At 44.1% G+C, this 24,735-nt stretch overlaps 1 protein-coding gene across 4 annotated transcripts in view; it reads right to left on the minus strand.

Annotated features, from left to right (window-relative positions):
- Gab3 (GRB2 associated binding protein 3) overlaps positions 1-24,735 on the minus strand; it is an 83,850-nt gene that overhangs the window by 51,656 nt on the left and 7,459 nt on the right. The window contains exon 1 of one of the 4 annotated variants that reach the window (XM_023708473.1): positions 970-1,005. The exons of the other annotated variants lie outside the window; for them this stretch is intronic. The gene's annotated coding sequence lies outside the window, so the exon portion shown is untranslated. Of the gene's footprint in view, positions 1-969; positions 1,006-24,735 lie in introns of those variants that run through there. 4 annotated transcript variants of the gene reach the window in all.

The following is a 24,735-nucleotide window of genomic DNA, read 5'->3' on the forward strand; positions in this document are numbered from 1 at the left end:
GAATCTGTACGTAGAAGAGACATCTGCACTCTCTCTGTCCAACAATATCGCGATAGCCACGGTCTGGAATCACACGAAGCATCCCCAGCGCGCAAGCGGATAACAGGCGGGGTGACTACACAGCACAGACGATTGGCAACCGCCCTTCAGAAGGAAGGACACTGCTCCGCTGTGCAACCTGAAGGCACCTGGACAACACTCAGCCAGACCCAAAACAGAGAATGGCGCGTGATACCGCTTCCTTGTGCAATCTTGTTTTGTTTTGTTTTTTTAAAGTTACACAGAGATCATGAGAGTGGTTATCAAGGGCATAGCTTACAAGGAAGTGCAGAGATGTGAGTCAGAGGATGACCAAGTCTAGCGATCTGATGTACAAAGTGAGCTCTGCAGCTTAACAGTTTTATTGTACTAAAGATTTTTGTTGAATAAATAGATTTTTGTTTTCTTTATCACAAAGAAGTAACTTTGTTAGACCAGAGCAACATGCCTCACTATGGTAACCATTTCATTGCTATAAAATATCATGTTGTAAACTTCAAATATGCACAGTTAAATTTATTTTTTAAAAGAAGCAAGATTGGGGCCAGAGAGATAGCTCCACAGTCTAAGCGCCTGCCTGGCGAGTACAGGGACCTGGGTTTGATCCCCAGAATCACATGCCGTGCCGGGTCTGCTCCAGGTGCGCAGAGCTGACCACCAAGTCCGGGCGTGGTGACACCTGTAATCCCAGCGCTGGGGAGGCTGAAAACAGGAGGATCACTATAGGTCCAAGCTGTGGAGTGAAACCCTGTACCAAATACACAAAATTTAAAAAAATAAAAATAAGAAGCCAGGTATGATGGCATACGCTTATAATCCCAGTGATAAAAATATGCAAGATGCAAAGAAAAGATTTCTAGAGAAGTCAGGGGAAGGAAGATCTATTTTTAAATTAGTTGCTAGTTCTAAGGAAGTAATAATTCATTGCACCAGATCTTATTTTATGTAACTTGCACTATTTGTGTCTTCTTTTCTCTTCTCCCCTCCTCTACTGGAGACTGAACCCAGGGTCTTGCACTGAGCTGCATCCCCAGCTCCCCTCTTTTTTTATTTGAGACAAGATCTTGCTAAGCTGCCCCAGCTGGGATCTAACTTTAGAACCTCTGTCTCAGCCTCTCCAAGTGCTGGGATCATAGACATGCGGCACCACGCTGAGTTTGTGGCTTTTTTTTCTGGTAAAAAGGCAGGTGATAAGTGACCCCCGTGGCTAGGACACACTAGCAGATGCCTTCAGGAATGTGTAGAGAGCCCACTATTGTATGTGCCCAGCACTACACATCAAAGGAAAACTCATGCTGCTTTTCTCCAGGATTGTGAGCATGGGATTACGGGCTGGTGGTGGCTGAGCTGTAGTCCACCCTCTCCCTTCAGTCCTGAACAGCCCAAGAAACACAAAGGCCAGAGGACACAAGTGAAGCTGAGCCTGGGTCTAGTGAATCTCGGTAGCATAGTCGTGGTGCAAGTGAGCAGCCGCAACTCCAACTGAGAGAAGGTGAGTACGGAAGGAGGGCTGCGCAGCATCCTTCTGAGTCTTGAGTCTCCTTCCGGCTCTCAGCGTGACTTCTGCAGACTTCAGTGCTGTCATGTGTGTGTGGAGATAATAATCCGCGCCCCGCCTCCCTCGTGATGTAACTGTGGTGAACACATGAGCAGACAGCCAAATACTGTGCCAGAACCTGGCGCTTCGCGAGTAGCTTCTAAAACCACGGTGTGATTGCTGGCATTCAGCTCACACGGCGCCACTTGCCCCAGGGAAGCTGCTTCTCCTCATCTGCAGCCCACATCCCTGCTCTGTACAGGGATGAGGAGCTCTGAGGGCTTCTCCAGCCCTGAGCAGCATAAGATCCATTTCCCATCAGCCTTTCCTGTGGCAGCCACCAAGCTGACTCATTACTGTCCCACCAGTATCATGTCCAGCAACCAAAACCTGTCACATCCTGTGACCCTGTGGAAGTGTTCACACTCACTTGTAGAATGCGAGTGAGGCTAGGCTGAGCTACTCCATGAAGGTGTGTCCAGGTCTCAGGCCTGTTCCTTTCTATAGAGTTGTTAGAGGAAGAACTGAATCCCTCCCACGTCCTCCTGAGGGTTACGCATGGTCCTCTTTACAAAATCCAACTTGCTGACTCCAGTTTACAAACACCTCCTAGTTTGTCTCTTCATGGATAGAGACACACCGGGGAACCAGAGTTGCACAGAAGGAAGCTGGTGTGAAGAGACACGCAGGGAGAACATGTCCCCGTGTATGCCACAGAAAAAGCAGCAACACAAGCTTCTCTCAAGAGCCCTCAGCATGGGCCTGGGAGATGGCCCAGTGGAATAAGCGCTTCCCTGGCAAGCGCAAGGGCCTGCGTTCAATCCCCCGTTCCGCAAAAAAAAACAGTCCTCAGGGAGGACCAACCCCTGCTGACACTGCCTTCAGGCTCCAGCTCCCAGAATGCTGAGACACTGCCTTTCTGTTGTGCAAGACACCCAGCCTGTGGGACTTTATCACCCACCTTAGCAGATCCATACATTTCCCAACCTTGAATATTTGTCTGAACTACTTGTGAAAACTTCCACTTCCAACCGTGTTGGTATGTCTGACACTGAACTTGCTTCCTGCCTATTAAATCAACTAGGAAACTAGCCCAAATACACAGATATGAAACAACTACTCACAGACACTGGATGGCAGTCGGGGCAGGGCTGTGAAGGAAACAAAGGAAGTGAGCCCTCGGACTTCGCTGGCTTTCAGCTGTGGGCACTCTCTGGACCACAGCAGTCTTGCAGGATTGAGAAAACAGAGCTGAGAATTGGGGTGGCTGAAGTAGCTAGAACGCAGGAACCATGACCAGAGAGGACAGAAGTATATAGACAAGAGCTCCACATACCTAGCTCCCCTCCCCAGGAGTCTCCAGCAGAATACTGACATGCACGGCCACGATGAAATCCCATTAGACAAATCCAAAAACAATACTGGAGATCGCCCACATGAGCAGCTAGGAGAACTCTCGCAGGGCTAGGAGATACTTGCATTCTGACCAGCCGGAATGGAGAGGCCCAGAACATTTAGCAGCAACACTTTAGACTGCACCATAGAAGAAGAAGGTAGGGCCAAACTAGCCCTAGAATATGGCTACTTTAGACCTGCTCTAAAAAAAAAAAAAAAAACCTTAAAAAGAATGTTCAGAATAATCAAGCTGACCTGCAAGGTATAAACCTACCAGCCAAAGCAAAGCTCCTTCATGGAAGATAAAAATGCAGACGCTCAACAAGAGAAGATTTAGAAGGAATAGCATTCAAAGCTGCCACTACAAAGGCAAAGAAGCAGAAAACTGATTCATAACCAAGAGAAAAAGCCACTCATTAGAAATAGACCTAAAAAGGGCCAGCCTGATAGCTCAGCAGACTAAAGCGCCTGCTCAGGCAGAGCGCAGCGGCGGGGGTTCGATCCTCAGTGTATTGCGCCGGCCCCACCCCCAGGGCACACTGAGACAGTGACTGAGACTGGGCGTGGTGGCGCGTGCCTGTGATCCCAGCACTTGGGAGGCTGAACACAGGAGGACCACTATGAGCCCGATCTGTGTAGTGAGACCCTGGAGACCCTGTCCTAAACACAGAGAAAAAAAAATAGACCTAAAAATGGCAAAGACAATGCAATAAGCAGACAAGAACTTAAAACAGCTATCACTAGCTAAGCACAGTGGTGCACATCTGCCATGCCATCACTCAGAAGGCTGAGGCAGGAGGATCCCAAGTCTGGGGCCAGCCTGGGCTACATGGCAAGACACTGTCTCAAAAAATACAGCAATGGGGTGGGGATAGCTCTGCAGCATAAGCACCTGCCTGGCAAGCTCAAGGTCCCAAATTCGATCCCCGACACCACATGCCGTGCCAGGCCCGGAACCCCAGGCACACTGTGCCAGCCTCAACACTGGGCATAATGGCACATGCCTATAATCCCAGTGCTGGGGAGGCTGAGACAGGAGGATCACTATGAGCCTGAACTTCATAGCAAGACCCTGTACCAAATAAACAGCAAAACCAAAATCAAACAAAATGCAGCTATTGTTGTTTGACATTTAAAGAAACACACATGGGGGGGGGATGGAAGATATGGAAAAGAAATGTGGAACTTACAGGGCTAAAAAATGATATCTGACATTTAAAAAAAATCACTAGATGGGCATAACACCATTTGAAGACACTGAAAAGCAACCGGTGGACCTAAAGCACTGCGAAGAAAGGCTTGCGGGAAAGTAAAGGCCCCCTGTTGGCTGCCCCATGTTCTGGCTTGCCCCAGCAGCCTTCTTTTCCCAGGCCTGCTTGGGGCCCAGCAATGGACATTTTCAGCAAGCACCTCTGCAGGTGTTGATGCATAAAGGTAACTAGCAAAGGATGAGAACAAAGGAAGAAGTGAAAGGGATACACAGTAGGAAGCCACTGGACTGTCACTGCTAGTAGATTGGGGACAGAAGAGGGAAGGGCATTCTGGACAGCAGTTTGGAGGTAGCCTCAGAGCATATAAGGATCAAATGCAGCTTCAGGGAACATCTCTAAACTGGCGTCTGACACTTCAGGACATAAATATTATTAAACAAGTGGAATATATCTATCTCTTAGCTACAGTCCCAAAGTGGCCCCTTTCGGAAGCGCATTTGATGGGCTATGAACCCTTACAAAATACGATGCAACATGCGGACTTTCCCTCATCAGAAACATGCAGGTGGACACATGGACCATCGCGGGCCCACCTGCCTTACTTAACGACACACATTCTCCCTTGCTGATTTCATCCAATCTAATTTGCCATAGCTACCATTTATTTAATGATTTACAAAATTATGTTTCCAGCCTTGATCATTCCAATGAATTTTTAACACATAACCAACCATTTAACTGTCATCTTTTCTTACAAATCTAAGCGGTCTCTCAAACAACACAGCCAAAATTAAGCTTTATATTTCATGTCTCTCAGACTCACTACCCCCTAAATTTTCTAATATATTAGTAAACTGCACCACTATGATTTTGGGGGGCTTTTTTTTTGAGACAAGGTTTCACTATGCAGTTCACGCTGGCCTTGAACTCACTTTGAGGAGGTACTCTCAGTGACCCTCCTGCCTCAGCCTGCCCTGTGCTGGGATTAAAGGTGTGTGCCAGTGTGCCCACAGTGAATTTTCTAAATATAGGAAACTTTGGAGTGGTCCCTATTTCCACTCTCCATGACTAAGGCAGAAGTAAGTTCTGTTGCCTCTACTTGTGAAACAGTTTTGCTATTCAACCTATCTCTCTATGCAGCCATCCTGTCCCACAAGCCCCTTCGTCTCATCTGCCCATATCCACTCTCAACTCCCCATAAATTCATTCTCAGTACAAATCAGGTCACACTGCTCCCTACCTTAATTCCCACATACCACATCACCCTCCCTGCCCCAGCCTGTTCTTTTCATTCTTGTTTGCTTGAGTTTTACTGTCTGTCCCTCCTCCCTAGACTAGAATGTGAGTTCCTGGGCAGCAGAAGTCTTCTCTGTCTTGATTACTGCTTTATCCTTTGGGCCTAGTTGTGCTTGGCACAGAATGTTTGCTCAGTCAGTGCTTATTAAGTGAGGGATTTTAAGCACTCATGAAACACATGATCTTACTTGTTTTGGTTTGTCTGGCTTGGTACTAGGAATCGAACTCACGACCTCATGCTTGCCAGGCAGGCCCTGTGCTTCTGAGCTTCTGAGCTACCCCCACCCCCGCCTTCCACACATAATTTTATGGCATCACAGACCTAAGTTTAAAACACTATTCTTGAGAAGCATGACTAGTTTTGTGGGTTTATAACCAACGTAATCTCTAGGATTTACTCATCACATATTTATGTGCTAGGAGCCAAAGACGTCATGATGAACCGGATAGCCATGTCACTAAGCTGGAACTTGGGCTGTCAGGCAAGAGTTCATACCAGGCTTTTAAGTCAAAACTATAAATACTCTATACAGACACTGCATTGTGCTGTTTGGGATTTAAAAAGGTGTGAGAAGGACCAGCTAATAACTTCCCAAAACATGCCTAAAATGAACATTTATCCATTAGTACAATGGGCTATAGGGCTGAAGTCTGAGTACTTTATTGCTGCACTCGACTATACTTTCGCAGTAAAATAAACCTGGCTTGGTTATAGCAAGTTTCACTTCTTTGGCTCCAGAATTCAGTCTAATAAAATTGAAGTGGCCCATCTGGATTGTGTCCCTGTCAAAAGACACCAAAATGAAATGAGAAACATCCTGAAGGTCTCTGAGGTTGTGAAGAGACACCTCTGATTTACACTGCTTTTCTGGCAAGAGTGATTACTGTCCCTTTGTTTCAGCGGATTTGGCCCCCTGCCCCCCTGCAGTGGTGAAATCCCTAAGCCATGAAATCATTTCCTTCACATGTGCACAGGATGGGTCCGCAACCTGCCTTCGCAGCCAGCTCAGGTGGACGAAGCAAACACACAGCAATTCGCACTTGGGACTACAGGCTCTGCTCCCCCAGTACTGCTATCATTTGCGCAATCGTCCTTTTGGACATAGCCTATCAAGGGAAACTATGTGGACCTCTTTCCCTCCTGACTCCTGGATGTGCTCCACACTGTCTTGGCTGAGGGTGGTTAGAGCTCTGGAAATTTAGTGCTTGGGTGCTTTGGTTTGTTGTTTGATTTCCAAATCAAACTCAGGACCTTGTGCTTGCCAGGCAGGTACTGTGCTGCTGAGCTATATCCCCAGCCTCTTTTTATTTTATTTTTTTGTCTTTTTGAGACAGGATCTCACTGTGCATTTCAGGCTGGCCTTGAGTTCACTATGTAGCCCAGGCTGGCCTTGCACTCAAAACGATCCTGCTGCTTCAGTCTCCCAAATGCTGGGATTACAGGCGTGCGCCACCACGCCAGCCTTCAGTGCTTAGATGCCAATTGTTTCAATTGCTTTCAGGTTCCGGTGCCTTTCTGCACTGCTTTTGGAGTGGTTTTATTGGCTATTTTGCAGGAAATGCCTCCGATCAGAGGGCAAGGAGAAAAATGTGTTGCAAAGATTCTACTGGGCCCATCGTGGCAAGCATTCAGTTGTATGTGCCTTGACCTGACAAAGGATGTCACACTACACTACTGCATAGGAGGAGAGCTGGAAAGTTGGAGTGGAGCTTGTTACGGAGCATCTGGACTTGCAGAATCTAGCAACTCGAGAAAGGAAGTTGCAGCCAGTCAACACGAAGCGGTCTCCCGCTCTCCCTGGCACAGACTCTGTGCTCGGAGACATCACAGAGTGCCTTAAGCCCTAAGGACCAGACTTGGCTTTCAGCACATACGCAACCTACTCTTGTTGATCCAATGACTGACAGAAATGGGTGTGGCCACAAAAGGGTGGTAGGAGGGACTGTTGGGATGTCACAGCCACAATGACTCTGAACAGTCATGCATGTGTGTGCATAAGTGAGTGCACACACATGGACTGGCACCTCCAGTGGCGCCTGCACGGTGCTGGTGTTCCCTACTGGTTATGAGACTGTGTAAGATGCTGACACTGACGGTGCTGGGGAGAGGGGCGCACTGGCCGTCTGGGTGTTTCTCTGCAATCTTCTGTGAATGTAATTATTTCAAAATTAGAAGTTTATAAAAAGATATTCAACTTAGGGGAAAGTCTTAAACTACAGAAAAAGAAACCCAACAAAGGGGGACAAATAAAAAGCATAAAATAAGTTAGTAGATTTTTGTCCAAATGCACCTAGAATTACCTTAAATGTGGATAGACACAGTGCTCTACTAAAAAGATGTTTATTGAAAAAGTACTATGGGTCAAGTCCTGAGATGTTTGCAGGGGTACAGTAATGCTCATAGTGGGCCCGGTAAGTTGGGCAAAATCCTGCTTGCAGTGTGCCACACAGATGAGTTCCTATTTGGGGAGGGCTGGAATGACCGAAACTGAAGCTGGGGAGGTGGCAGCAGCCCAATGATGAAAGGCGAATGAGGGGCACGATTGGTAGGCGAAATCCCAAGTGCAGGCTGTAGGCCGCAAGAGCCAGGAAGGGGTCCAGGTGGAGCTGCAGGCTTCTGGGCCCTCTTCCTCCTGTACCTCTGCTTTCTCTCTTAATTCCTTCTGCCACAAGTGGCAGGTGACATTGCCACGTGCCATTGCCAGGGCTCAGGCTCCTTAGCATGGAACAAGGGCAACTATACTTTCACCTGTGGCATTTTTCCTTACAAGTGTATCAACTTATAGTGACAATCTTAAGTTGTCAAGACAGCTAGTACCCTCATTTTTTAGGAATACAAGCTAGTACTCAGATAAACAAGATGGCATGTTCATTGTATGAAAATGAATATGAACTTAAGTCTTATGGCTCTCCATTCAGTGTTCAAAAACATTATTTCAAATAAATTGAAATTAAGAGAGAAACCAAAGGTACAGGAGGAACAGGGTCCAGGCCTATTCAGGTTGGCTGAAGACCCTTCAAGACAGCTTTCGATTTTACTGGCCCCTTTTTGAGCAGTTGTGCTTGCATTAATGGGAGGAATGTGGAGGACAGTGGAAGGACAGACCAAGCCACACCCCTAGATCAGGCATTAGAGCACTCTCGGCAAATGTGGTTTTTTTACTTAGAATTATTAAGCTTGCTCCCCGCATTCAGTTTTATGACCCCAAGCAGAATGTTTCTGTCCTTTAACATCCAAGCATTCTTCTTTGCAGTCCAGAAGATGAAAAGGAAGAAAAGAGAAAAAAAGTAAGAAGGAATAAAACTTGCTTTTGTCTGAGTTACTGACTTTTCATTTCCTGTTACATCCTTCCCCATCCTTATTCCTCTGACTACAAACAAGTTCCCCCACTGTGTTTCTCTTGTTCTTGTGCTGCTAATGACATATACTTAGTAAAAGCTAGTTAATATTTAGGAAATCTAACAACTCAATTACTGACTCCATTTGTAAGGCCTCCAAGAATCTTGGATGTGGTCCCAGAACACAAAATGAAGAAAGCATTTAGTAACAATGTGGAGATTCTTGGTAACTTCCTGAGCACCACTCCTCTAAACTGAGCTCCAGCCTCTTTCCAGTGGTTATGCCTTGAACACACTTGCAAGTATCGGATGTGTTTGAGTTGCAAAAAAAAAAAAAAAGTTAAAATCATTGAAGAAACTTAATTCTAGTTAATATTTTATTTTTTTCTGCTGAGCTTTACCCAAGAAGGTCCTTTCTTTCCACCTTCTATTTCCTTGCCAAGGGGGACCACAAACTCCATGGGGCTCAAGGGCAAGGGGTTGGGAATTTCCAGGGGCAGGGTACATTGCTCTTCTCTGCCTTGGCTCAGTGCCACTGGCATTGAGTTTGCTGGTGACCCTTCAGCCTGATGGCCTGTAACCTTCTGCTCCCTGCCAGATAGAGTTGGGACTTGTCCCAGACATGGAATAACTTCCTTTGATTGTCCTGGAGATGGCCTGGCCCACAAGATCGACTTCCATGGCTTGTCTATAGGGACAGAAAAGTGTTGTATCTCTGTGGTACAGTGGGCCTTGGGTGGACAAGCCCTGTGGAGAAGTGTTCAGCGGAGATAAGTCTGCCAAGAGGGCTGTGTTCAAGTAGGACATAAATTTGACCTTCCTCGTGTATTGTTAACCTAAGTGCTATTGACTGACTACCCTAGCCAGTTTCTCATTATCCCTTGTGTGCCAGAACCTTACACATCATCAAGAGTAGTTAATCAAACTTGCAGGTGTTGCACCCTGAGAGCATCACCAATACATGAGGTGCCAGGATGGGGACGCAAAAGTGTGACATAATTACTGGAACAATGCGTTAAAGCCAACTTGGAAAAAAAGCTTATTGTAAATTCTGTGATAAAAAGTTTGAAGTGCTGGGAGAGCACATGCATTAGTTACACATTTCATCTTCCCTTGGAGAAGAGAAAATAGGAGAAAGATTTCGGAAGGATTCCAGTGAGAAAGTCCTTGAGTTGGAGAAGACTGTGTCATGGAGGAGAATTGAGGTTGGTGGGGAAGAAGGCACGTGATGCTGCATGGGACAGGGACAGGCAACCATGGCCAGAGAATATCTCGCACTGAGGCAAAATATCTCGCCATGAGTGCTTATATGTGGGATGAAAGGTGACACTGGTTAGCATTGGGTCTGAGCATGTTTGTTGATGTGTTGTAGACCAGCACTTATGGATTCATTTAAGAAACATTTCCTGAACCCTGACTTGCACATGTGTTCTTGGAAAGAAAGGCAGAGCACATGGATCAGCAGCAACGAGGCTGATCATTGGTCTGGAGCCATAAGTAATCGTGGGTTCTTTTTCTAGAAAATGTGCTTTGAGGCAAGAAAGTAATGCAGCTGAGTTGAAGCCGAGAATGTTCTTTTCCTCTCCAGGTACAAGGGAATAAGTCAGTAGCAGTTGCCCTCTGAGTCTCAGCTTTGCCCCTGATGGGATAGGAGCTCATTTAAACACTGGTGCCCTATGGGCTTCTGTGCAGAGCAGTTTGTGTTGATTCATGGTGGTGTTGGTCATAGGCTTGGGGGTGCTATTGGAAACTTTCTTCCATCTTTCCCAGCATCTTTTTTTTAACATTCTGACCATTAAATAGTCCAAATAAAAGAGTACTGTGTTTAAATTGCTATTATTTCCTGTGTGTCCTGTCCCCCTGAAGACCTGCTATAAACTGTTCTGCATGTACTTTACCCACTTCTCAATTGCAATGACCTTTTTCTAATAATGGGGGAGGGTTATTCACAGAAGTGAAGGATATTCAGTTTTTGTTTGTCACATATGATGAGAAACACTTACACTTTGTATTTTACCTTTTAAGTTTCTATTATAAATTGCACTAGCACTTAGCATATAGGAGATGCTCATTACATACATATTTAAAAGGCTGACGAAATGGTGGAACAACAACAATAACAATTATAACAAAGATCTCGAGCTCTTCCTTTATAGTATTTTTCTTTCTGCTATCATGTTTAGAAAGATTTTTCCTATCCCTAGATCAGATTGAGATTCAATAACATTCTGTTCTCAAGATTTTATCATGTAAATTTTCTTTACATTTAGATATGATACATCTAGAATTCATTCTTCATATCTATATTAAGTGAGACTGAGATAGTTTTCTTCTGTGTGCTGTAATTTCCTTACTCAACATCATATTGTGAATTAAAGAAATCTGCATCCTTCTTTGTCTAAATTGTTTCAAGAACTTGGGACTTACGTATTATGCAAAGTTTTAAAAGCTCAAATACAAAAGTTTTCTGTGTCAGGTGTCTGTCTTGGAGGTAATCATCTGATAATAATGTCCACTTTTTATATTTATAATGTTGCCTACGATAACATTTTAGGGGCTAAGACTTTGAAAAGTGTATCTTTTTTGATAAGGTGGTGTTAGAATTCTTTTTTAGTGTGAAAATTTGGGTGGGGTTAAATTGCTTTTTAAACCCCAGTTTAAGTTTTAATTACACCATTCTCATGGCCAACGACCCCAAACCGCTCATTTCTTGTCAGCAGTGAAAGCCACAACATAACAGACTTGTTTGTTGTGAAATAGGAAGTTATAACCTGATGGTGATGAACTGAAATAACTACAGCGTTTATTAAGTACCAGCAATAGCTTTGTTTTGGCATGAAGCAATCTAACATTCTTATCCACAGAGAAGGCAAACTAAGCTAAGCTACTGGAATAGAAAGTTGCCAGTGAAAGGCTTTGCTAAGTAGCGGGACTGCAGATATGAGAAAGTCAAACAAATAATCACAATGCACTATGATAGATGTTGTAACAGAGGGAAGTCCAAGGCCCGAGAGGCAGTATGGGAAGCTGTCGCCCACACACTGCCCGGGTCAGTAGGACACGCTCACAAAGCTCTACCAGGGAGGATGGCAGTGTGTGTTTGGGCACTGGGCAGGATCAGCAAGGGAAGGAACCCTAGCTTTGAGATAAAGGCATGCAGCACGCTCCCTGCAGCCCCTGTGCTCATGGGCTGACAGCTCAGAGAGGCAGAAGTAAACAAGGGGGGTGCTCTGTGAGGGAAGGAAACCAACTTTGATCCCTGTTTCCATTCCAACACCCACTCTTGGCTACAGAGACAACAGATCTGAATCCACCCCAGCTGGGAGTTCCCATCATGCTTCAGGGCTGCCCCGCCTGACTGAAGTGGGGGCAAAGCCGCACAAGTTTTAAGACCTTCCCCACTTCAAGATTATAAAAAATATTTTCTTGTAAACCTTTATATTTAATTACTGCATAGGTATAATTGTGTGATGCCAAACAAATCACAAAACTATAAAGTAATAGATTTACTTAGACAAAGTAAAATAAATATCTGCACAGTAAAAAACCCCATGAACAAAGCTGAGATGATCCATATGTTCGGAGCTATATAATTAAGCAGACATGTAAAGAGGTGCTAGGAAGTCCTAAAATGAATATAAGTCACCTAATAGAAAACGGACCAAAATGTGAAGAAGTATCTGAGAAAAGACAAACAAACAAACAGAAACAGCCTAACTACATATTTAGAAATTGCAAATTCAAGATGGGATATCTTTGTCTGTCAGGCTGGCAACAACATTTTCAAATATGTGGCTCCTGGATGTCATTTTTGTTACAGCTAAAATTCAGAAAGAAGGTAACTGTCCCTCAAAAGTTGAATAAATTACGCTACGAAAAAAATCAATTCACATATATATGTTCCCCTACCCCAGTCTACTCTTACACCTTGTACTCATTTGTTAGAATTCCTTGAGCTCCATTGCTTAATCCTGTTTACAAGTCTTAGTGAAATGAGGAGTTGGGCTGGGGAGACAGCTCAGCGTTTTAAGCACCTGCCTGCCAGGCGCAAGGACCCGGATTTGCTCCCTAGTACTGCATGCCATGCTAGCCCTGGAACCAGGACACAAGGAGCTGAATCCCAGTGCTGGGGAGGCTGAGATAAGAGGATCACTATGAGTCCAAGCTGCGGAGCAATACCCTGTACCCAATAAATGAATAGATAAATAAATAAATAATTTTTTAAAAAAATTTAAGAAGAAATGAGGAGTAAAGTTGGTAACTCCAAAACAAATGCACATTTTTAAAAGAAAGCTGAGTGAATACTGTTCTCAAGATACCTCTCCAGAATGAGGGCCTTAGGATGGTCAGGAAATGCCACAGGCCCTGTCCTCTCCACTCCGCCTAGTCCCTACCATCAGTGCAGCGGATCCTGCTATCAATCCTGTTATAAGTCCCAGCAGCTCACAGCATTTCTGTGCTCAGAACTTTCCAGTATCTTTCTCTCTTGTTCAGAGGAAAAGCCAAAGGCCTTACTTTAGCTGCCAGGCCCAGTATGAGTCCCTCGCCTCCTAACCTCACCCGTCTCAGCTCATCTAGTCCGACCTTCACCGCCTGCACTTCAGCCAAGTCCATTACTCTGGGAACATCGTCCAGTCCTTCCCTCAGTTAAGTGCTGCGGCACGTGAACGCCCAGCGCTTCAAGTTGCATCCATTCCCTCCCTTAATCAAGGCAGAAGATATACAAATTCACAGACACTTTCAGCTTTGTCAAGTACAAGCGAAAAGTACAGAGCAAGAGTAATGCCTCAGACACGAGCCGTTGGTGACTGCCGTTGGAAGTGAAAGCCCTCTACCAGGTTTAGGGGAAAGGACACATCCTCAGTAACTTTCTGGAGTAGCAGCAGTGAAATATGAAGTGGTCACCTTCATTGACTCCTGACAAATGCACTTTTGAGAGCTGGTCCCCACAACATGTGGCCTGCAGAGAAACCAGGTCACAGCCTTCTTTCTGCACTTGTGTCCCAGGTCCTTGGCTAGTACGTGTGCGTTCTGAGAAGCTTCTCAGGAGGTTTTACCCTGAAGGCTCCCTCCTCAGCAGCACCAAACCTACGAGCGAGTGCAACTAACCTTAAGCACCCATTGCGGGCCATGCAGATGCGGCTCTCCCTTCAGAAGCTGTTAACTTTGGTTCTTGCTCATCACTTGGCCCTATTTCTCTATTGGGCCTGGGTCTGGCTACCGGTCACTGACTTTCTGATTGCAATCTACCTTGCAAATGAGGAAAAGGTTTCCATCTCTTTCGCTTTTACTCTTTTTGACTTTCAACTCCCACCTCACCTCTCTTCTTTATCATTGCCACATTTCTCACGGCACTCCCCACCCATTTCTTCCTGAGCCACTAATATTGGGAACCAGCTTCCCCAGAAAGGGCAGGAAGCCCCATCTGATTCTAGTCAGGTGGCTTTCTCCAATTCAGCTTTTATTTCAGTGATGAAAGAGCTCTTGCCTCCACATGCTTTGTCTTGTTCCCCTTGTCAGTCTCTAGTGGTCAGAGCTCTGGAAAGGAAAAAGGGTGCCCAGTAGCCCCCACCAAAGCAGACCTTTCATGCTTGCTTTCACTGGGCCTATATGACGCAAGTGGGATCCAAAAAGACCTTGGCAGGCTGGCAAGAAAAAAGCAATTGAAAGAAAGAAAAATGAAATTTAACAGTAATAATGTAAAGCACCATTCCCTAGCCTAAACCCAACACCAAGAGCACAAGAATAGACTGGAGAATAGATAAATTAGCAAAAGCACACAGGAAAAATAAGTTCATTTGGCAGGAAACGTGGCGTGGCTGCCAGAACAACAGGGCCCAGATGAGGGCTCATCACCTCACGCTGCCTGTGCTGGACAGCCCAGGCCCAGGGCACCTGAGTCAGGTCTGGTGCCCGCTCCGAGAAGACAGAGAAGGAGGAGCACGGAACCCTGTTCTGTGCCAAGGAACAGAAGAGCAAACTGCTAACTCTTTGAGTGCATAGTTGCAAGGCTCTCAAACTGAAAAACGATTAGATGTGTTCTGTATGTTCCAAAGGGACAATGCAAGGCTCAGCTTCTCACAATCAGAGCTACTGTGTAATTATTTGGTAAACACATTGCATTATCAGCTTTCTGTCATGGGAGTGACCAGATAGCGAAACAACAGGTCAAACATGTGGCCAGCATCAGAGCCCACGTAATTCATCTTGGGCTAGTTCCACTTCTTAAGGCCCCATCTCCTGTTGAGCTCAAAATCTCTACTATTCCGTCTCTCATATACCTTGCCACTGTTCCATGGGTTATTTCCCTAGCATCATTTCCCTATTTTTCCCATTGCTGCACTCACATTAACACCTCAAAGTAAGGGATCTTTGCCCAGGACACAAAAGAATAGAGAAAAGGACACCTTCTAATTTTGTCTCACTCAACCTGACATCTGAACTCTCAGGGGCCATCTATAGTACCTGTTTTGCTGTATTTTATTTCCCCACCTTAGAAGTTCCTGGGAGAAAAGAGACCAACTCCAATTACAGAAGCAGGAAATAATGGCTGCTTTCTTGTCTCAGTTGCCCTTACAGACTCTGATGGGCTTTTCTGACAATTTAACCACTTCTGTAGATCCCATAACAGTTTTTTAGCTGTCTAATTGAATAATTATCTATTTACCTATAATGACATGTTCATTGAAAATAAGCATAGGGGGTGAAAATCCAGTGTCACTACTACAGGAATGTAATGCTTCCATAGGGTATTCTAAGACTCCGAGGCAGTCATTTGTTTCTAAAGAAAAAGGATGAGAAGTACAGAGATATTGGGTCAAAGCATAGTGAAATACCTGGAACTCCATATGAGAGTGCTAAGAGAATCTCATATCTTTGTGTGTGTGTGTGTGTGTGTGTGTGCGCGCGCGCGCGCATGCACATGTGTGTCTTTTACTGGAGATTGAACTCCGGACCTTGTGTTTGTCAGGCAGGCGCTTATGCTACTGAGCTATATCCCCGGCCCTAAGAATCTCATATCTGACAGACACAGATTGAGACAGGCCAAAACTAAAGAAGCTACTAAAGTGTTCCACTGTATTTTATGTGTGAAACTGAGAGCTTACTTGAGAATGCCTGGGGCCCTGAGAACTGGGCCGGAGACATCTGGAGGCCTCTAATCTCCCAATCTCCAAGATGTCAGAGGACTCCCAAAGATGCACACCTCAAGGATAAAGACCTATGTCACCTCACCATATAAAGAGGTACTAGATGAGCAAAAGGGTTATAGGAGTCAAGGACAAGACTAACCACCCATTTGGCTCATCTTTTTCTCTCCTCTTGTCTTTCCGACCGTTCTATGCGGGATGTGTTTGGAGGAGCGACTTACAGACTCTTAGCCAGGCTCATGGAGACATCCCCACTCCCTTCACTGGAGCGGGCAGGAGCAAGAGCGCAGCAGTGGCAGCAGCTTTCTCAGCAGCACTAGTTCTCACTTGTGGTTTCGGGTGTTTTTTCCTGGCTGTTTAACCTCAAAGCTGGTTCTCCAGCCCTCTCAACATTTCTGTGATCTACCAAATATCATTTTGACAACAAGAACCTTTCTGCCTAAGCCAGGGTGGGCTTACTAAAGCACATTAGAACTCCGACTCCTGTAGCATATATAAAGAATGTACAGTCAGGCCAGGTTTCCATGTCTCTACCAAAGTAGAAGGAAGGAATTAATAGATATAAGAGGAGAAGTTACAGAGTACAAAAGTTAAAAAATAGAACTACCTAATAAAACAAAAGGGCCAGCCTGATAGCTCAGCAGACTAAAGTACCTGCTTAGGCAGAGCGCAGCGGCCAGAGTTTGATTCCCAGCGTGCCCTGCTGGCCCTGCCCCTGGGGCGCACTGAGATGGCAATTGAGACTGGGCGTGGTGGTGCACGCCTGTAATCCCAGCTCTTGGGAGGCTGTAACCAGGAGGATCACTACGAGTCCGATCTAGTAGTGAGACCCTGAACACCCTATAGACCCTTCCCTAAAATACAAAACAAAACAAAAAAACCCCACACATATAAACACAAAAAAGCACCAGTAAAGTTAGTACAGTTTCAGAGGGAAATTCTGCTGAAATTTTAAACTTTTGAAAAAAACCACACATATATAGATAGATAGATTATAGATAAAATAATTATACTACTAATTTCTACTGGTTCATTAAAAATGGTTTGTGCTTATATTTTTGATTGGTTTTTCATGCCTATATCTTATAATGTAAGCAATTACTTTAAAGATAAGAATACACAATATATTAGCCATTGTTAATCTTCTATTACTGTATTTTGAATTTCTATATCATCATTTTTATTGTTTTGTCTTTAAAATAAAAATTTTTAAAAACTGTCCTAGCATACAGCAAAATTTTCAAAGTTTCTATGAATCAAGCTTAACATTTATGTGAAAATATGCTAAATGTTGTACAAAAAAAGCCAAAAATCAATCTGACTTACGAATATTGATGAAACCTCCGATATAAAGTATGATCATAAATAATCAAGCAACATTATTTAAAATACTCTGGGCCACTGAGATTTAGTCCCGAAATTTAAGAGTGCTCCAATATTACATGATCTGTTAGTAGAATGCATTGTTTTACTAGATTCAATACACTTCAACAATGATTTTTTATTTAAAGCATTCATGCAGGAATCAGTAAGACACTTCACTAATGCGATATGTTTTTTTCTTGGCCCCAAAGCCAATACCTTTCTTAAGAGGAAAACATTGATGGTATATCTATAAAGTCAAGATCAAAATAAGATATCCCATTATCAATAGTACTGTTTTACACTAGAGTATTAAACAACATATTTGGTCAAGGAACTTTTAAGGAAGTGGTGACGACTTCTTTTTCAGATGACATGATTGAATACTTGGAAGACCTGAATGAATCAACTAAATAACTAGCATAAACAAAGAATCCCGAGGTGAGAGGATAAAACATTAATATGTGAAAGTCATACTGCACCCAATTTTGCGCACCCACATGAATCTGGCCCCACCTGCCCTCCAGGCTGAGGCTGCTCACTCATCGGGAAACAGTGAGCTCGCTAACGGTCCCTCTTGTCCCGGCTAGTGTGGCTCCCTGTAGGAAAGGCTGGGCTCAGGCCTAGCTGCTGTCATGCAGAACCACAGCATCCTGTGCGCAGCCCCATCTCAGCTGAACCCTCGAAAGCTCGGCTCCGCTCATTGCTTTGGGATTCAAATGAGAGTCCATGCCATAGAATACGGTATCTGGCTGTCCACCTGGCTGTCCAGAAGGACAAGAAGAGACCAGAGCATAAGGGGGCTGGCTCTAGCCTCTTCCTTCTGCTTGCAAAAGACCATTATGAGCAACAATGGTCCTGTGCTTTCTTGGGAACTGCTGAACAGACCAATAACATGGCAACTTGCATTTTCTTTCTCTTCATCCTTTTTTCCCTCATGCTCACTGCACTGGTATTATGATCCTAAGAGTGCACTGGAGAGAAAGCTTGGCTCAAGATCTGTCTTCTAAAGAATCCGGGTAAAGACAATGGCTCGTGTACTCAACCAGTTACACAGTCACACAAATGGGGAAAAAGCCCCAATTACAAATAACAGAACTGAAAATGCTAGGCATGAACTGAATAAGAAATTTATGAAAGCCAATTTGAAAAAAACTTGTCAAGATGTACTTTTGACAAGTAATGTTAGGATAACTGCATAGACATCCAGAAGAAAACCAAATTGGATACATCACTTGTACCTGCAACAGGAGAAGTTCCAAATGAGTCACAGATCTATGGAAACCAGTAAAGTTAAACCACCCAAGCACTGAAAGAAAGCATAGGCCAGTTCTTTATAACCATGGAGAGGAAAAGGGCTTCCTAACATGATGCAAAATCAGAAACTATAAAACCTAATGTTGGGCGCCAGGGAAATAGCTCAGTGGCATAAGTGCCTGCCTGGCAATTGCAAGGTCCTCAGTTCGATCCCTGGTACCAAAAACAAAAAAAAAAAAAACCAATGTTAACAACTGTTACTAGATACAAGATTTTAGTACACACAAAAATAACTGATACAAAATCAAACTGCAGCAGCAGCCGGGGTTCAATCTCCAGCGTGCTGTGCCAGCCCCACCCCCAGGGCACGCTGAGACACTATTGAGATTGGGCGTGGTGGTGTGCACCTGTAATCCCAGCACTTGGGAGGCTGAAAACAGGAGGATTGCTATGAGTATGATATGCATAGTGAGACCCTGTAGACCAAATACATAAAAATAAATAAATAAATAAAATTTCTAAAAACCAAACTGCAAATGACAACTAGGAAAACTGCACAACGTTTCTTCTTTCTCCTAGATCTTAAGACTAAGAACACCAACAATAGAGGAAGAACTTGTGCATCCCAGTTAAACACATAATGAAATGTTCAGCTTCCTTTCCTCAAAAAGATCTGCATTAAAACTGGACAGAAACAGCACTTTCCACCAGTCAGATTTCAGAAATTGCAAACTTCAGCCACACAAAATAGAAACTATGCCTATGTATTATTTATATACATATTTGGGGCATTGGTTGTAATATCAAGAATGGAAACCGGGCCGGGGAGATAGTTCAGTGGAATAAGTGCTTGCCCGGCTAGCACAAGGTCCTGAGTTCGATCCCTGGTACCATCAAAAAAAAAAAAAAAAAAAAAAAGAATAGAGACTACCCAGGTATTTAAAATAGAGAACTGGTTGAATAAACTATAACACTGTCAAACAACAAAATACTGTACAACTGTCAAACGTGATCTCTGGTCACTGATGTGAAAACAATAGTACGATAAGGGTCAGTGAGATAGCTCAGTGGACTAAATGCCTGCTTTGGCAAGTGCAGGGACCAGGGTTCGATCCCCAGTCCTGCATGTCACACGGCCCTGCTCCAGGACATGCTCAGCTGACGACTGTCCAGGCATGGTGGCCCACACCAGTAATCCCCAGCACTGGAGGGGCTGAAAACAGGAGGATTACTATGAGTTGGAGCTGCATAGTGACACTGTGTACCAAACACACTTTTTTTTCAAAAAGGGAAAAAGAGACAAATTTTTAAAGGTACAGACTAAGGTACAGTATAGTGGGCAGAATAAGCTACCTTTGGTAGAAAAGAACAGGAAAAAGAATAAGCAAAAGGAGAGTAAAGAGCTTTATACATATATGCTTATTTTTGTATGGAGATACTGGAAAAATAGAGAAAAAGTAATGAAAACAGTTCTTTGAGGGTAAAGGCCAATGGGGTAGGTGAAGACAGGGACAGAGATGAGACTTCTCAGTGTCTATTTAATTTTTTTATATTTTTGAAATATGTGAATGTATAACCTATTCAATAACGACTTGAAAACCGAGACAGAGGGCTGGGGAGATAATTCAGTGGTCTAAGCACCTGCCTGGCAGCTCAAGGGCCCCAGTTCGATCGTGGTACCACATGCTGTACCAGACCTGGAACCCAGTGTACCATGCCAGCCACTGAAACCATGTATAGTGCGACCCTGTACCATATATATATATGTATAATTATATATATATAATTTTTAAAAACTGAGACAGAAATGTATGAATCAGTAGGAAGATCAACAAAAGCTCCCCAAAACAAACTCATGGAAGGATTTAAGGTTCAGGTTACACTTAAGATCATTTTCTAGAAACAAATACAAATGGATTTGACACAGGAAAAGATGCTCAACTTCACTCATGCAGAAATTCAATTAAAACACGATATCCTTAATCACCTATCAACATTGCAAAGATCCAAATATTTGACTAGCAAAATGCACTGCATTTGAGGTGGCTACGAGGGGCAAGTGCTTTGCTGCGAAAACTGAGGACCTACTTCAAATAACAACCGACTGTCTCCTGGCACCTCGCATGCACACACACTCGGACTCAGAGATTACACTTTCCAGATTTTGCTCACAAATGTCACTGCACGCTTGCAAGGACTCATGAGCTCTCCCCAAGGCATTACAGTAGCTTGAGGCTGGAGACACCTAGCATACAAGGAGCCGTAAGCATCTTTGCTCCCATCTGAAAAAATAAGTTAAATGAAACACAAAATCTTAGGTTTCCTGCACCGATTAGAGCCAAGTCTCAAGAGGGTGAAGAGGAGATGCAACCCAAGAAGGAGAACTCTCCTAGGGGAAGCCTAACTACAGAGACGTCGGGACCCCAAGAAACAAAAGACTGGTGCGTCCAGCTAGTCTTGTGCCTTGCCCTGTGTCAGCGTCTGTCACTGAAACATCTGTTTGTCACCAGGGTTATTTATTTATTTGCAGTACTGGGGATTGAACTCAGGACCTTGGGCTTTCCAGCCAGCCGCTTATGCCCTTGAGCTACCTCCCCAGCCCAGGGTTGTTATTTAAGCCAAAGAAACTCACCATGCACTACAGAACGAGCTGCATCATGCTCAGTACCATGAACATTCAGGGCTGAATTCTCTGCAGCAGGGACTGTCCTGTGGGCAGCAGGGATTAGCAGTACCCATGTTACCAGGTTCATTTTTTTAAGGGACAAAAATACAGAATTTCAAAACAAGATGATAGAAAATTACTGATGGTTATTATATTGCATATTGTTCTCTGTGAAGTAGTTGCTCACATTCCCACATGCAAGCTTGCAAAATTGATCAAGCACTACAAGCACTGACTGCTCCTTGCAATGAACCAACAGGAAGTAGTAGTACCATCACCTTAGCTGTCTTGTGTATGCGTTTTTCCCCTCCTTCCTGCTCTCTTCTCTCCTTCCCCCGCCCCAGTTGTTCTTTTCATTTGAGCACTTTCTTTCCCTTTCACAGTATCTGCTGTACCTTTTGGATTTTATTTATTTCTCAGGTTCTTACACTAGGGAGACACTGACATTTGCATGCGTGGGTCTGCTTTACTTCACTTCTGAGTGCAGTCTCTAGTTGCCTCCATTTACCTATAAAAGCCTTGAGTTCATCTTTCTTTACAGCTAAATAATACTCCATTGTGTAGAAGTACCACAGCTTTGTTATCTATTCCTCAGCGGATGGGCATCTGGGTTGTTCATGTCTCCAGACATTTCCGATTCCGAAGTGTAAACACACTGAACTCATTGTCTTTTTTCCATTTTATTTTTATTGGCTTATGTTTGCAGTACATAGTGATGCTATCATTGCGGAGTAGGTAAGCGAACCTAATACTCTCAGTTCTTTGTATGTCCCCTTCCCCTTCTCCCATCCCTTCTGCCATCTCTGGCCCCCTCCCCTTTGCAAAAGATCCAGTTTGCTGTTTCTTATTATCTGTCTTGTGGTTTGCTCTTTAATATAATTATACATTGGCTTTCTCATATAAGAGAAAGCAGCAATGATTAAGTTTGTATGTCTGATTTATTTCACTTAACATTACAGCCTCAATTTTGATCCATTTTCCTCAAGGCAAAAATGATTCAAGTTTATCCTTTTCATGGCAGAATTATATTCCACTGTGTAGTACACCACATTTTCTTTACCCATTGATTTGTTGATGGACATATCTTTACTATCTTAAATGAAAATTTAACAGTGGGGTTTGTAGTTTTACCAAATATCGGCCACCCTGCTTCAGGGAAAATTCTACCCTTATTGAGAACCCCTAATTCAGACCATCAATTACAAACATGATCACAAAGTAACTATCCTAACTACCTAAGTCAGGATATACAAAATAAGCTGGAGAAAATTCTCAGAGAGTGGTGAGGTACCCAGAAAAGATGGGTTGGCAGATATAAGAAGAACACGGTACTTAGAAACTGAAAGCATAGCCAGCAGGTAATGAGATGAGCAGAAGAACGTCTCCAGCTGAAGAGTAAACTAGCGAACTGAAATTCTGACCTGAGAAAGGCTCCGAGAACATCGGGTAAAAGGACGCCATGATACTAAGTAAGGAGGAAAGCTGCGACCTGTGTGCACAGCACATCTTTCAGTTTTGGTCTGAAATTCTGTCACTGACTTGGCCCAGAGGCTCTGTGATCCTGTCCTCAGGGTTGAAGATGTAACTGAAACAAGTGCCCGCGGAACCAGCAAGAGCCCAGCACAGCCTTCCCAGCTGTGCATTCGAACTGTCACAGTGCTCACTGCACAAGCCTGCACAGAAGGTGGACGGACGCGGCAGCCCCTCCCGCCATGCGCAGCCCCGGGACGGCGCCCCTTACAGCTGGGCTGCTAGAACAGTCTTTTCCCTCCCTCACATAAACACAACCTGGCCCCTGCTATGCAGCTGCGGACTTGCCAAAGGCTTCTGTCTGTTTATCAACCTGCACGCTCAGAAGAACCCATCCACTATCAACCAGAAGGGAAACAGTTTTTGTGATCCTGTTTCAGAGCTTTGAAGTCTGTTCCCTCTGCTGTAGTCTGCGAGCCAGCGATCCCGCAGACGCCTCTCAGGCCACCACTACGCTAACAAGGCCACGCAGCCCAGGCCTGCTGAGAACAAAGGCTACCTACGCTTAGTGAGACACTGCCCACAGGAAAATGTGCAGTGAGCTCTGCAGTCTCAAGGGTCTGGTCCCAAAGTGAAACTCCCAGGGAGCCAGCGATATCGCTGTGTACGGTAGGGACTCTGCCTCCACACTTTGTCTACCTATGACAGCAGACAAGTACCTGCAAGTGGAGGTTTTCTTTTTTGTCTCTCTTGTTGATTTTTTGTTGCTGTGGTTTGATGTTTTTGTTTTTGTTTCCCTTCATTGTTTGACGATCTTCTTCTATGAGTGTTAACATGGCTGCTGGCCTCATTGTGGTTCTTGTTCTGTCCTGTTGGCTTAGCTCTTCCTCCTTTCTTTCCCTCCCATCTTCTGCAAGTTTCCCACGTGAGCATGACCTCCTCTGTCCTCCAGCCTCACTTGTAATCTCTTCCTCTTCTTCCAGTTCTCCATTTTTCCCCCAACTCCTTTTAAATTTTAACTTTTGAGGATAAAACTGATATATTAATAATTTCTTTACTGCATATAATCTTCTGGTCTGTTTTAGATTTTGTTATACAACCACAAATCTAGTTCATACGGTTAAAGGTGACAAATTAATGGTTACCTAAGTTTGTCATTTTCTCGGTTGTGACTCTTGCTACTGTTACACCCAAACGTGCCATAATTCTTCTAAACAGCTATTCTTTCTGGTACTCGAAGACTGAAAGTGACTCAAGGTCATGGAAAATACTGTGGCACAGGGCCAAAGACCCAGGAGTAGGGCCACAAAGGCAGCAATGTCTCATCCCCAGCTACTTGAACACATAGGTTTTTGCTACAGACTCCAGACTCAAAACTGGAAGTAATCACTTCCCAAGGGTTCCACATACTAACAGCAAAGGAAACTACCAAAGGCAATTCACAAGCATCACCTCAAGAATTAAACTAAAAACAGGAAAAAAAAGAAAAGACACTTAAACAAGATGCAATCCCAGATATTCAGTTCATCAAGGGCAAACTCAAGGCACAGTGAGGTGGGAGAATCTGAAAGCCATGCACTTGGCCTCTCTGAAGTGGTAACAACAAAGCAACTGAATGGAGCTCTAGAAAAAAATCAAATCAGAAATCATTTCTCAGATACAGCAGAGAATGAAATCCCTGCTGAACGAGCAATGGATCACAAATAAAATTAAAGAAGAAATTAGACAGTTTCTACAATTAAATGATAATGACTCTGCAACAAACTGGAACTTGTGGGACATAATGAAAGCAATCCTAAAAGAGAAACTCACTGAACAAAAAAACACCTTTCACAATGGCATCCAAAAAGTGAAATTAGGAATCAGCCTAGCAACGGATACAAAAGACCTCTACATTGAAAACTACAGTACTCTGAAAAAGGAAATTGAAGCAGACGGCAGAAATGGAAAGAGATCCCTTATCCTTGAGTAGGAAGAATCACATAGTGAAAATGGCTGTGCTTCCAAAGCTGTTAT

Source organism: Octodon degus, unplaced genomic scaffold (genome assembly GCF_000260255.1).
Source record: "Octodon degus isolate 3935 unplaced genomic scaffold, OctDeg1.0 scaffold00373, whole genome shotgun sequence".
Taxonomy (NCBI): Eukaryota; Metazoa; Chordata; class Mammalia; order Rodentia; family Octodontidae; genus Octodon; species Octodon degus.